General features: G+C 34.0%; 1 protein-coding gene across 7 annotated transcripts in view; it reads right to left on the bottom strand.

Moving 5' to 3' along the window:
* LOC145283782 (vitamin D3 receptor-like) overlaps nt 1–12,727 on the bottom strand; it is a 453,323-nt gene that overhangs the window by 273,117 nt on the left and 167,479 nt on the right. The window lies entirely within an intron of this gene.

Genomic DNA, 12,727 nt, shown 5'->3' with positions numbered 1-12,727 from the left:
TGCTCCTCTCCTCCCTCTCTATTTATTTATTTATATTTTTCACTTTGGTAAAGTTAGAATTTAGCGGCTGAATTGACGTCGGTGATAATCTAAAAACGTACTCGAGCTTACTAAAACTTGTAAATAAGTAATTTGTTACTCGATTTTTTGGTACTAGTGCAGAGAGTGATCCGGACGTAAATAATAACGTTATTATTTAAAAAGCCATTCTTAACATGGGGAGGGGGGTTGTACCTATTCTATACTTCAACCTTAGAATTGAATAAAAAAAAACATATAAAACTTTAATTAAACTTCGAAATACGAGTTAAAAAATAGCGCGGATCATTCTTGCACTAGCACCGATATTTTTGCGGTAAAAAAATAATATATTACAATTTTTTCGCTGTTTATTTGTATTATGAAAATGAAATTAATTTCATTATTGAGATGAGTATTATTTATTAATTTTAATTCTTATTTATTGCGGATTATTATCCCACCTGACGAAGGCCAGAGGAATAGTTGGCCGAAACGTCGTGAAACAACTAAGAAAGATGAGGATAACAGTCCGCAATAAATAAAAATTAATGGAAAATGAAATTGATTTTCTTCTTTTATATAAATGAATTTTAAATATAAAAATGATTGTGACTTCCGATGTGATTAGGCATCAAACAAAATTTGTTTTAATTAACGTGTTTTAATAAATTATTAAAACAAATTGTTCCGGGTTATTTCATAAGGAAATCGGAAAAATTATTATTCGTCGGCCTTAATAAGCTCGGGTACTTTTTTCGCCTTGTCACATCATAGTTTCAACATTACCATTTTTATATACCTATTTTTCATTATATCTTGTTCGAATTTTAAGATTTTAAATGTTTCTAAATAAATTTTGCGTCAAGTTTTTCATTTTCTTTCATAAACTTATCTCATTGATACAAGACTTCACTGGGAGACAAAAAAGATCTTCAAAAATAAAATTATACATCAAACTATAGGGAAAAAAGTATTAGAAAATATCTTTATGGATTGAAATATTTAGCAACAAATAAAAAAAATAGAACTAAATAATTCTTATCGTCTCGTATTCTCATTAAAATAAACCTTGTGTAAAATGTTGAATTTCTCCCGTTGAAGGATAAAACAACGAACCGATAGCAAAATAAGTTAGTCGCTGGATTGAAGAGAAGAATACAATTCAGCGATTTTCAAAACTGAAGAGCAGTTTCGCATGTTGGTGCAGCTGCACTTTGGCTGCACGATAAATCGGAAAATTGTATCAAATTATTTGTGGCTTACATAGATTTTTTTTTTAAGTTATTGATGAATTACGTATTAATGCCTTTTTTTTAAATGTCTCTTCAATCAAAATAAAATAAAACAAAATAGAAAATCACACACTTGTAGATTTAAACGTCTGCAAATTTGTTCAACTATTCTAAGAATCAAATCTCACGATAAAAAAAACTTATGAAAATTCAGTTCATAAAAGATTCAACACCTTGTTTTAAGTTTTTCAAATTAATTTTCTATACAAAAAAATGAAGTGAAAAAGGAATAAATTAATTAAAAACTTAATGAACAGTTTGCTAAGTTTATTGGTATTATTATTAACATTATTTTTATTATTATTATTTTATTATTATTATTATTATGTAAAATTATGATTTTTTTCTTTAATCAGATTCAATTTACATTAATTCAGTCAACCAACACCCCTTAAAATAATTAACCTATCATAATGAATTTTGGAAAACAGCTGTTATAGACAACAGAGATCTAAACGTACATTATATTTAGTTTAAATGTTCTTCGTTTTGTTAAATTTAAACGATATGTATTAAATATTAATAAATATTTCCTAAATTTCAGTTTCTTTCAGTACTTAAAAGGTTTTTAGAGAGCACAATCTCCCATTTGTGAAATTTAATCTTGAGCCTTGTTTTTTTTTTTTTGTTGTTTGCTTTTTACATTTTCTTGAATGAAAATCATGTAACAGATTATGATTAAAATTGGAATAAGGATTCTATTCATAAGGTTTAGTATTGTCATATGTTGATTTTAATCTTTGTAAGAGGACATAAAAGTAGTGCAAAACTGTTTGTCTCGTGAAAATTAATTGAGATAGGTGTTCTTTTTCGGTACCGATCTTTTATATATGTTATTTTTATTTTCTTAATAATCTGAGATTATTAATCTCACGCTGATCGCGCACGCGTGTGTGTGTGTGTGTGTGTGTGTAAACAATAGAAAAATTAGTGCTCATTGCTCAATTACTTGTGCAAAGTTTAGGAAAATGTGCGTTTTGTTTATAAGACTTTACTTTTAATATTTTTGCATTTTATAAAAACTTTGAAATTAAGTATTAAAATAAATAATAGTTTATAGAATTCAAGAAACAAAATTTTAAAGATTATTATTTATTAATTTAAGCAAAAAAAAAATTTTTTTTTTTTTTTTTGTAACCAACAGGACAATTGTTTTTCTTTTTTACGGTTTGTGGGGGGGGGAGAAAGAGAGAGAGAGCGCGCGCATTTAATGTTATGATGCGTGTGAAGTGAGTGGGGTGGGGCAATTGATTACTAATGCGGCTAATACGTCGTTCTACTCACACGAAACACACGCCCAATTTATACACAGAATGTGTTTGTGTGTTCGTCGCCTGACAGAAAATCCGTTTCGTTTCGTCATCGTAGGAACAGGTGACACTCTTGATTTAATAGTTGGTGTAAACTTATACAGAATACACTCATCGGTTAATTTAGACGAAAATAACTAATCTTTTGTTTTGTTTTTTTTGATAGAGAAAAGGGAAGGAATCCAAGTTTAAATTTTACTTTGTCAACTTTGAAACTAGAAATAAAAGTTTGAAAATTTATAACATACGAAAAAATAGATTTTGAAAAATGTCTTTCACAAAAAATGTCAAAGTTTGAAGTTTTACTGCTGGCATGTGAACAATGTGTTGTCGTTGTTCGAACATATGGAGATGACAAAAATCGTTCACCACTTGAAAATTGATCGATAATAATCAATAAAAAAACTTATATCCACGACACATTTTTTCTAAAGTAAACTAAGAAATTATAAACGTAAATATTAAAATCATGCGCCTTCTTTGAAAAATATTTAAATTATCAATTTGTACATCATGCTTTATCATAAGAACTAGCAGTTGCTCGGTTTTGGAGTAGAGCCTAACATGAAACAGTAAGAGTAAGGACTATATTTTTTATATTCTTTGTTTGAATTCATTTGTTTTAAGTTTCTTTAGAAGTAGATCTTTAAATTGAAATTTTTTTTGTCTTGTTGATAAAAGTTGGGTACATTTATGGTTATTTGCCTTCTTAAAAATCAACCATAAATCCATTACCCTAACCTGTTTATGTTTACCAGGTTCAAACTTTCATAAAAATCTGTCGAGGTTTTTTCCTCACATTAAAATCGATCTTGAGTCCAACTTTGCCTTCGTGAAACGCCAAGTAAACAGGAAAAATATCTGACATCTATAATATAAATCTCACCTGCCTGTCTGTCTGTCTGTATGTATGTATGTTGGTGGCCACGGTCTGGTGTGGACTTGTGTTAAAAGCACACAGATGTCTTAGCGTCTTTCTGTGCTTCTCCCAGACAAATCAACCCCACGTGCACGTCGTGACCACTGCCACGCAGACGGGGCTCTGATGAACGGCGAGTGTCCAGCATCGTATAAATGGACTTCCACTGCCTTGTGGGCCAAGGTTCTTTTAACCAAAGGCTAAGGATGAGGTAACCCTGACAGAAACCTCCAGAGGAGCTTAGGCCCTGTAAGCTGCGGCATACATGACCCACCGGCGTGTGGAATATGCTCTGGTGCCCAGCAACCTAAGTTCCAGTCATGGATCAAATGGCATGTTTGGTGGAGAGGGCTCTGTAAGCCGTGGTGAAGGCAACCTCTCTAGGAAAAGAAAAACCCTGATATAAAACCTGCGGCGACTGCTGCATCCAATGATGTTGACTTGCTCTTCTTTTTGGTTCAATGTGGCAGTTGTTCAGAGAGTTGGATTGTCTCCGTGCAAAGTCTTTCCTTACTATAAAAAGCTTCAAGCACAGGCATTACTTGATATGTAATGGAATACACATTTTACCATCAGTGTGTATCTCGATAACAAAAAAGGCTAGCTGTAGCCTAAAACGGCAAACGGACACTCCATGAGGACTGATGTCGATATGGGTGTTAATGGAAATAAAGCCTCTGGAACATCCAAGGTCTGAACCAACAGGTGTTCAGGGCACCACAGCCTAGACCCGGTCATCAGCAGATGTGCAGGACTGTAGAAGGTTCATAGAAGTGACTGTCCGGCATGTGCTGCTAGTGACGCTCATGTCTGCCTCATTTGAGTCAGTAATGTATTAAGTAATGGCAATACTCGAGAATAAGTTTGCTGCCATCATGTATATATGTATGTATGTAGGTCTGCCTAAAACTTTCGACAGAGATGACGGGTTTTCACGAGATTGATATTGTTTTAAAGCTAGACCCTTCGAACAACAAATATCGAAAAATTGGCTAAAAACATTAATTCTTTCACCCTCAACTTGGCACTTTTCTACAAGGAGGGGTTGCTTTTTTCGCCAATATTTTCGAAAGTCATCTCTTTTCGATTGACTCGTCTTAATTTAAACCATTGCCACTTCCGGTTTGGCGATGGGTGCAACAGCAAAGAAGTCACATTTTTTTTTTTCATGTTCTTTTCCTCCATTGCGGTACGGGTTTGAGTCTGCCTGCCTACTATCACTTTTGTTTTTTGTTTGTTTTTTTGCTCAACACACGCCTTCAAACACCCGGGAAATGTTGGGCATCCAGGCTAGTTTTTAATAATGTGGATAGATCTGGTGCTTGACAGCCGACAGAGTGCAGACAGGACTGTACAGGTTATGTTTCAACCCAAAGTTTAGCAGTTATATTTTCCCCACATTCAAAGCAGACCTGGGATCTAACATTACCCTCGTGAGGACATAGTCCGGCATTATTAGCTGATGCAATTAAATCGACAATTTACTTCTTTACTCCTTCCTCCTCTCCCATGTTCCACTGGTAACTGCTTAAAATAGCATAAAATAAAAACAAATATTTCATTACATCATATTTTAGATAGTAATTATACCAAACCGATGTTTTTTAATTCAATAATTTTTTCATTTTATTAAAATGTTCGAATTATTTTTAATGTTTAATTTCCGTATCCATTTGAACAAATTAACTGATATACTCGTTAAAAAAATTAAAATAAAATAAAAATACAAATTAAACTAAAATAAAGGGGTCTTCTTTAATTAGCAAACATTGTTAGTGTCTAAATGTATTGTAAACCAGACAGAAAATAAATCATTTTGAGGTGTTTATTTAAAAGGAGAGATTCTGATCATTTGGATTCTGTTAATTTTTATTTAAAAAATTGAATTAAAGAGGTTTAATTTTTGAAAGTCAAACATGCACCTGACGATGGGATGACTTTCCGAAATATATAGCATCATGGATATGCCACCTGAGAACATAAGAACATACTAAATGTAGAAAGTTATATATGATTGTATATATATATATATATATATATATATATATATATATATATTATTCCTTAATTGGAATTCATTTTTTGAGATGAGCATTATATATTAATTTATTTTTATTTCGGACTATTATTCTCATCTTTATTAGTTGGTGTTTTTCATCTTTTATTGTTTTTTTTTTTGTTTTATTCACAACGTTTCGGCCAACTATTACTCTGGCCTTCGTCAGGTGGTAACCGCGACGGATAGGAACTTCGAATCTCCTAACTCCATTCTCAGCCATCACTGCCATCCGTAGTTGTTGTCGTCTCACCACATTTTGGCCAATTAACCTCTGGCACGCTTTGGGTGGGATTGAAACCGCTATCTTCAGACAATGCTCATCTGGAACTGTAGAGATTCAACGTCTATCAACTGCGTCACGGGCCCCAAAGGGCGATCAAGGTTGGATTCTTTTTGATCTTATAAATCCACATTTATTTATCTGATCTTCTATAGTCGGGTCCGTACCGATTGTTAGATAGGCGCAGTTGATAGAGACGTTGAATCTCTACAGTTCCAGATGAGCATTGTCTGAAGATAGCAGTTTCAATCCCACCCAAAGCGTGCCAGAGGTTAATTGGCCAAAATGTGGTGAGACGACAACAACTACAGATGGCAGTGATGGCTGAGAATGCAGTTAGGAGATTCAAAGTTTCTATCCGTCGCGGTTACCACCTGACGAAGGTCAGAGGAATAGTTGGCCGAAACGTGAATAAAACAAAAAAAAACAATAAAAGATCAAAAAGAACAACTTATAAAGATGAGAATAATAGTCCGAAATAAAAATAAATTAATATGATTGTACATATACACACATATGTATTGATTCATTTTTTTTTAATATTCACTCATTTTTATCCATAGCCTAGTTGTCCTGTCTGTTTAGCTGAAGGAACGCCGTTTGTGGCTGAAGGGGTAAGGTACAGTCTCTGTCACAAATATGTGATGTATGGTACCTGCTGGACTATTGACAGTGATGCTCCGCTTTCTGTGTGCAAGCTCCTTCGCAGCAGAGTTCAACAGTTTTTCCTTCTCTGCTTTCAGATGTTGGTTCAGGGTTCCACTCTATCTTAAATAGTTGATTGCAATGCTTTTCCAAGACCCAATATTGATGTCGATTGCTTTCATGTTACGCCGGAGTTTGGGTAGCCAGTAGACCTCTTCCTAGATACCAGTTCTCCATACATGGTGTCCTTTGGAATGCGCCCCATCTTCCATGCAGTGGATATAGCCCAATCAGCACAGTCTGCATTGCCTGAGGAGTGTGTATATGTTGAGAAAGCTTGCATAGGACAGGACTTATCTTAGAATACATATCCTGCCAATGATGCAGCAGAGGTTTCATAGATGAGAGGTGTTGAATCGCCATTCCTGTCTTGTGTAAGTAGTCGATGTATCACTACTGTATAGCAGCGTTCTGATGACACAGGTACTGTACACTACCATTTTAGTCTTCACCATCAGCACAGAGTTCCTCCACACTTTAGATATGAGGTGAGAAAGTGTTGTAGCTGCTTTCCCGGTCCTCTTGTCAATTTATATGTCAAGGGAGAGGTTGTAGTTTATGGTGGAACCAAGGTATGTCTCAAATAGCCTCTGGCTCCTGGCTTGCTCACATGGCTTAGATATAATGCTTGTAATGATAGAAGGGATGAAGACAGGTCACTGGCGCCATAAACAGTTGCTTCAACTAAATGGAGCTAGTCAGCATTGAAAAGCAGTCCACCTAAGAAAGTAAAACCCAGCTTTCAAACCACTTCTTGTGGCATACCCACTCATGGGAAAAGGCTTACAAGAGTAAACCATGAGAAAACATGCAGAAGGGCACTCCAACGGCAGTTCGGCGTTGCCTACAAATATTACCATAACAATAAAATATAGTATAAATTGAAAATATCTAATTGTTAACATTTTCGGATTTTTATTTAGTTATTTTCTTTTTAAGTGAATCATCGGTTTTCTTATATGACGATGATTAGCAATTATCTCATGTCTCATTAAATCAGTTCAATGCATATATATGATCAAGTTTGTGATGGACTCAATCTTTCTCTAATTCTTTTGGTTTACTGTTGGAATCAAACTTCTGGGATTTTCGATTGTTAATTTCTTAAAACAGTTATGATAATGAAAGATTCCATGAAGTTATAATTCATCGAAAAAATAAGAATAAATAAAAAAAACAATTGGCTAGAATTATGAGGTAAATGAACCACAGTATTCTGATACACTTTTTTCGCGTAATAAATACTTTTCAATTATAGTAAAATTTACTTCAAAACAAAAATTTTTAAATATTAGTGCGGTTTGAAATTATGTTGTGACGTTTTTTATTTTGTTGTTTTGTTTTTTTTAATCGGGGAGTGAAGTTGTAGTAGCATTTTGAAAGTTAAACTTAATTTTTATGGTATCGTTTAATCATTGAATTGTTAATTAAAGAAAATTGGGCACTTCTGCATGTCAATGACATGAGACAAATGTGTGCATTTTAGTTTCAAGAACAGCCGATAGAGGGCGTTTGTCAGCCTAGAACTCATGCTTTTATTTTAATGTTTAAACAATCTTACTGTGAAAAAAAACAAAACAATCTTTCTGTACAAAATATATATGTTCTTAAACCTCTATAAATGTTTCATGCTTTTAAAATTATATTTTGCTACATTGACAAACAAAATATTTTTTACATTTTTATACGGTAAAAAAAAATTCTAAAAACAATCTATAAATGTTTCATATTTTTACATATTTATTTTTAGTTATAAATCACTCATGAAAAATACTATTAAAACTTTAAAATTATATTTTGATATATTTTTTATACAATAAATATTTGAATTTTCGTATATTTTGTTATTCTTTATTTTGTTATTATATATTTTTGCGTTTATATTTGAGGTTCACAGAATGGCCAATAAAGGGCATTCAAAGAACAGGGGTCGATAACTCATCTTGGACGTCTCATGTCATTGACATCCAGAAGTGCCAAAAATTGCTATAAACTTATAACTAATGGCGATTGCGCAGTGTAGTTAACAAGAAAAAAATGAAAAATAAATAACTGATACCAAACACGAGAAAATTTACTTTTCTACTTCTCTATATAATTTTCATGTTTAGCGTCATTTTTACTAAGCCAAACTGGCATTATTTTCAAGATGGACCACAATTTTGCTGAGACTTGTTTGCAAATTTTGGGCCTATAAGTGATTAAAAAAAAAAAAAAAAAAAAAAAGAAAGCTTATCCTAATCTGATTGCCAATCATCCTCGCAACCATTTTTCTATTCCAGGAATACTATTCTTTTTTTATTTGCAAATGATTTTTTTCTTTTTAATTTTTTAATTTTGTGTGTTTGCTTATTATAGACATCTTTTCACAAGTTGCTGATGTAAAACTAGTATGTTTGAGGTTTATTTGGGTGTCGCTTCTGGCAGTGCTCGAATGTGAGGAGCAAAGATTCAGGTTATGTGCATTTCAAAAATAAATAAATAAAATAAAAAAAATAATATATAGTGAATTCACTACTTTACGGATATTGTGAAGCAAGAATAAGTAAGACGAACTAATTATATTGTAATGAAGAAAAGACTACTACTAATGCCACTACAGAATACCCACCCCCCGTCCTTTCTCTCTTTCTCTCTATCCTTCCCCTTTTCCTTCCTTTTCATATCTCGACTGCTAATAGTGAAAGCATAAAATGCTATGGTCAAACATACTTAGAAATCAAAATACCACATCTAAGATCTTTCCAATGAAGTTTCACGAGCGCTGATGCCACTAACCCTTTGTTAGGATTTGACTTCCAAAACAAGTTCAATACAGTGGCGCCAAAAAGAAAGTTGCACTTGTCATTTTTTCAAAAACTGCAAATTTAAGCTAAATTGAATGCAACTGTTTAAACAACCTATACCTCATTTGATTCGTCTTTAATTCCTCTATAATTTTACCTGTTCATATTTGACTTTTAAATAAAGTATCCTAGTATTCACGTCAATTTAAAAAATTAACTTTAAATTGAGAAGGCAAAAAGACACTCCACACAATGGAAAATTGTTATTTAAATGTAACTTTAAAACATTAATGCAACACAAATACAACAGGAACATAATGCACTAGTTAATATTTAGCAGCATAGCCTTTCTGCAATTTGACAGCCTGCAATCTTTTGGGCATTCCTTGAATTAGTCTGCAGCAATACTCCGGTGAAAGGGCATTCCACTTCTCTTTAATTTTTGTCCAAAGTTCTTCCAGATTTAAAATTTTATAATTGTGTAGCTGTTGCTCGATGAAATGCCATATGTTTTTGATAGGATTGAGGTCTGGAGATTGTGCAGGCCATCCAAGCATGGAATATCATGCTCTTCAAGGAACCTCTTGACATTGCTAGCTGTGCTAATGGAAGCATTATCCTGCATGAAGATGGGATCATCATTTCAATTGTAGCCAAAGTAGGGTAGAAAATGCTCAGTCATCATATTAATGTACTTGGTCAAATTAATTCGATGTTGCAAGCGAACTATATGCAAATTCCTCTCGGCATCAATGTCCAAAATAAAAAAAAAATTTTTAATCCATTCCCACTGCTAATTTCTTCCAACTGCAAAAATACAACTCTGTGCTCACAAGACTCACTCCTTCTGTCACCAAATCCTAAATCGCAGTCTCTATAAAAGTCAGGCTTTTATACTACAATCAGCAGCATCTCATTTGCATAAAGTGATCAGTTGGATTAGCATAAAACCAGAAAGGCAGCCATTTTTTTCTTTTTGTATGCATGAGACTGCACAAGAAACAGGTGTGTACTGATTTTTTAATACTTTTTAATTACAATCCCCCTTGATCTTTGAGATCAATAATTGGTTTCATAGTTCACCATCCTTGCCAGACATCTATGTTCGTGGTGCAACCGTCGCACCAGTTATTCTTGCAGGACTCTTCAACCTCCTGCCGGTAAAGAAACTCTTCATACGTCAAAGATGTGACGTGGCATTCCATCTACTGCCACCATGTTCTTGGAGAGTACATCAGTTATAGTACCTCTTCCCCATCGTGTTGTACGACAAAGATTGGGTGGCTTCACCCACACTTCTTCACCAACTATGATTCCTGTTTTTGCCTGTTTTTTTTTGTTTTTGCCTGTTTTTTTCCTGTTTTTGCCTGTTTTTCCTGTTTTTGCCTGTTCCACTTTTTCTGTTACAGCCAATGGATGTCTCAATTCGTATGTGAAAATGGATCGATGTGGCACTGACATTTCATTTTGGCCAGACTTTGGTGCCATATTACACTGAAATACCTCTTGGGGCAAAATTTGACTTCTTGTTGCCACAGCTTTTATAGTCTAATGGTGCCTCTCTATAATCCATTGGCACTCAGCCGGTACGCAGCTCGAAAATATTGCCTAACATTCCATTTTGCACATAAATCTCTAAAAACTTTTGAACAAAAGGACATACCATTATCAACTAGCACTTCTTCTACCATTCCCTTTCCATAAACACTTCCTCAACAGTTTTCTTAACTTCTGCCATTTTCGTTCTCATTCTTTGCCATATTGCTGACCACCCAGGCCCACAGTCAATCATAGTCAGATATGGTTTGTGTTGCTAATGAGTGATGTCAATGGTGTCATCTACAATTTTCTGCCACATGTAATTCCGCAGGTTCAATGGATTGACATTCCCTACATTGCTCCACCACCTCCCCGACATCTTCCATCGTGATATGTGGATTCACCCTTTTCGCTAAGTATAAAGTTTGTTCTTTTCCAAAATGATACATCATCTTGCAGGTCATTTAACTGTTCTACCATACAGCACATTGAAGCCACAACCTTCTTTTCCCTTAGCCAAGCTTTCTTCACTCTGGTCAATCCATCTGCTTTATTCTTCCATGTTGGAACAAAGGTAATAGTTACCATCAGTCCAAATTCTCGGATTAGGTCTCTAAATACTCCAAGACAACGCTTTATAAGCATTTCTGCTGCCCCATTTTGTCTTGATCCACATCCTCAGACACCTCCAATCTAATCCATGATGCTACTGTTGCCAAGTTTGTTTTAGCATCCGCCACTTGTAAACCCCATTTTAAAGCCAGATTGATGCCCTGCGTCATAGTATCGAGCTGTGCAACATTGATATGAGCACTATCATTTCTTGTGTAACCAAGCAGTGTCTTTAGCAGTTGCACCTCCTATTTCTAATAATACTCCTAATGCCAGGTTGCTAACGTCGCTCCATATCACCCCTTCATGGCTCGTTTACATGCCATTCTTCCTTCATCGGGTCCACGTTTTTCACTTTTGCAATGACTTCTTATATCATGAGCAGCACTCCTCGGTCATCCTTCCATCAGTCCATACCCGTCTGCCTCTTAATAAAGTTGCATGCTGTTTATAACCATCCACCTATGGAGTAATGGCCAACCAACTTTCCGCTTATTGAGAAAAGCTCTCTCTTGTTCAGGCCTTCCTAAGGTTCAGGGACCTTGTTTCCTCGTCCAAATATCAACTTTTTTGAGCTTTCATGGTCCAGAAGCCAAATTTCATAGTATATAACTAAAAATGTAAGCTACTAACAAGTGAAAAATCCTTATAAATGTAATGTCATCTTGTGGTAAATGAAAATTAATAATAATGAAAGCAATAATTATTAGATGGAACCAACCTAAACACTAGGCAAAATCCCACTACCAATGGGGAAAAAGTGTAAATATGACACAGAAATGCAACTTTGTTCATATCAATTTAATTTCAATAGCTAATGTATTGAATATTCTTAGTATGATTCATAACACATTAGAGATCAAGATAATTTTTTCTTTTAATTATAAATTGATAAAACCACTCAATTGTGGACCATGTAAAAGCAGACAATTTGGTAAAAAGGGTTAAAAAATGAGTCAAAAGTATATGTTACTGAAATTGCTATAGAATGTAACCATTGGACGTAGAAACTTAAAATTTTTCAACTTTAATAATTTTTGGGTGAGGAATTCAAAAAAATGTTTGCTTTGTTTCTAATAACAAAACTTTTTGCCACAGAAATATTTTTACTTTGGGGAATTTAAACTCACCAAAAAAAGGGCAGACAACAATAAGATTTAGAAATTTGTTATACAAAAAGTCACAAGTCATTTTTTTCAAGCAT

The sequence above is a fragment of the Euprymna scolopes genome, chromosome 8 (assembly GCF_053919585.1).
Source record: "Euprymna scolopes isolate OS-2025 chromosome 8, ASM5391958v1, whole genome shotgun sequence".
NCBI classification, from domain to species: Eukaryota; Metazoa; Mollusca; class Cephalopoda; order Sepiida; family Sepiolidae; genus Euprymna; species Euprymna scolopes.
Note: the sequence above shows the minus strand (reverse complement) of the source record. Positions and strands in the feature narration are given on the sequence as shown.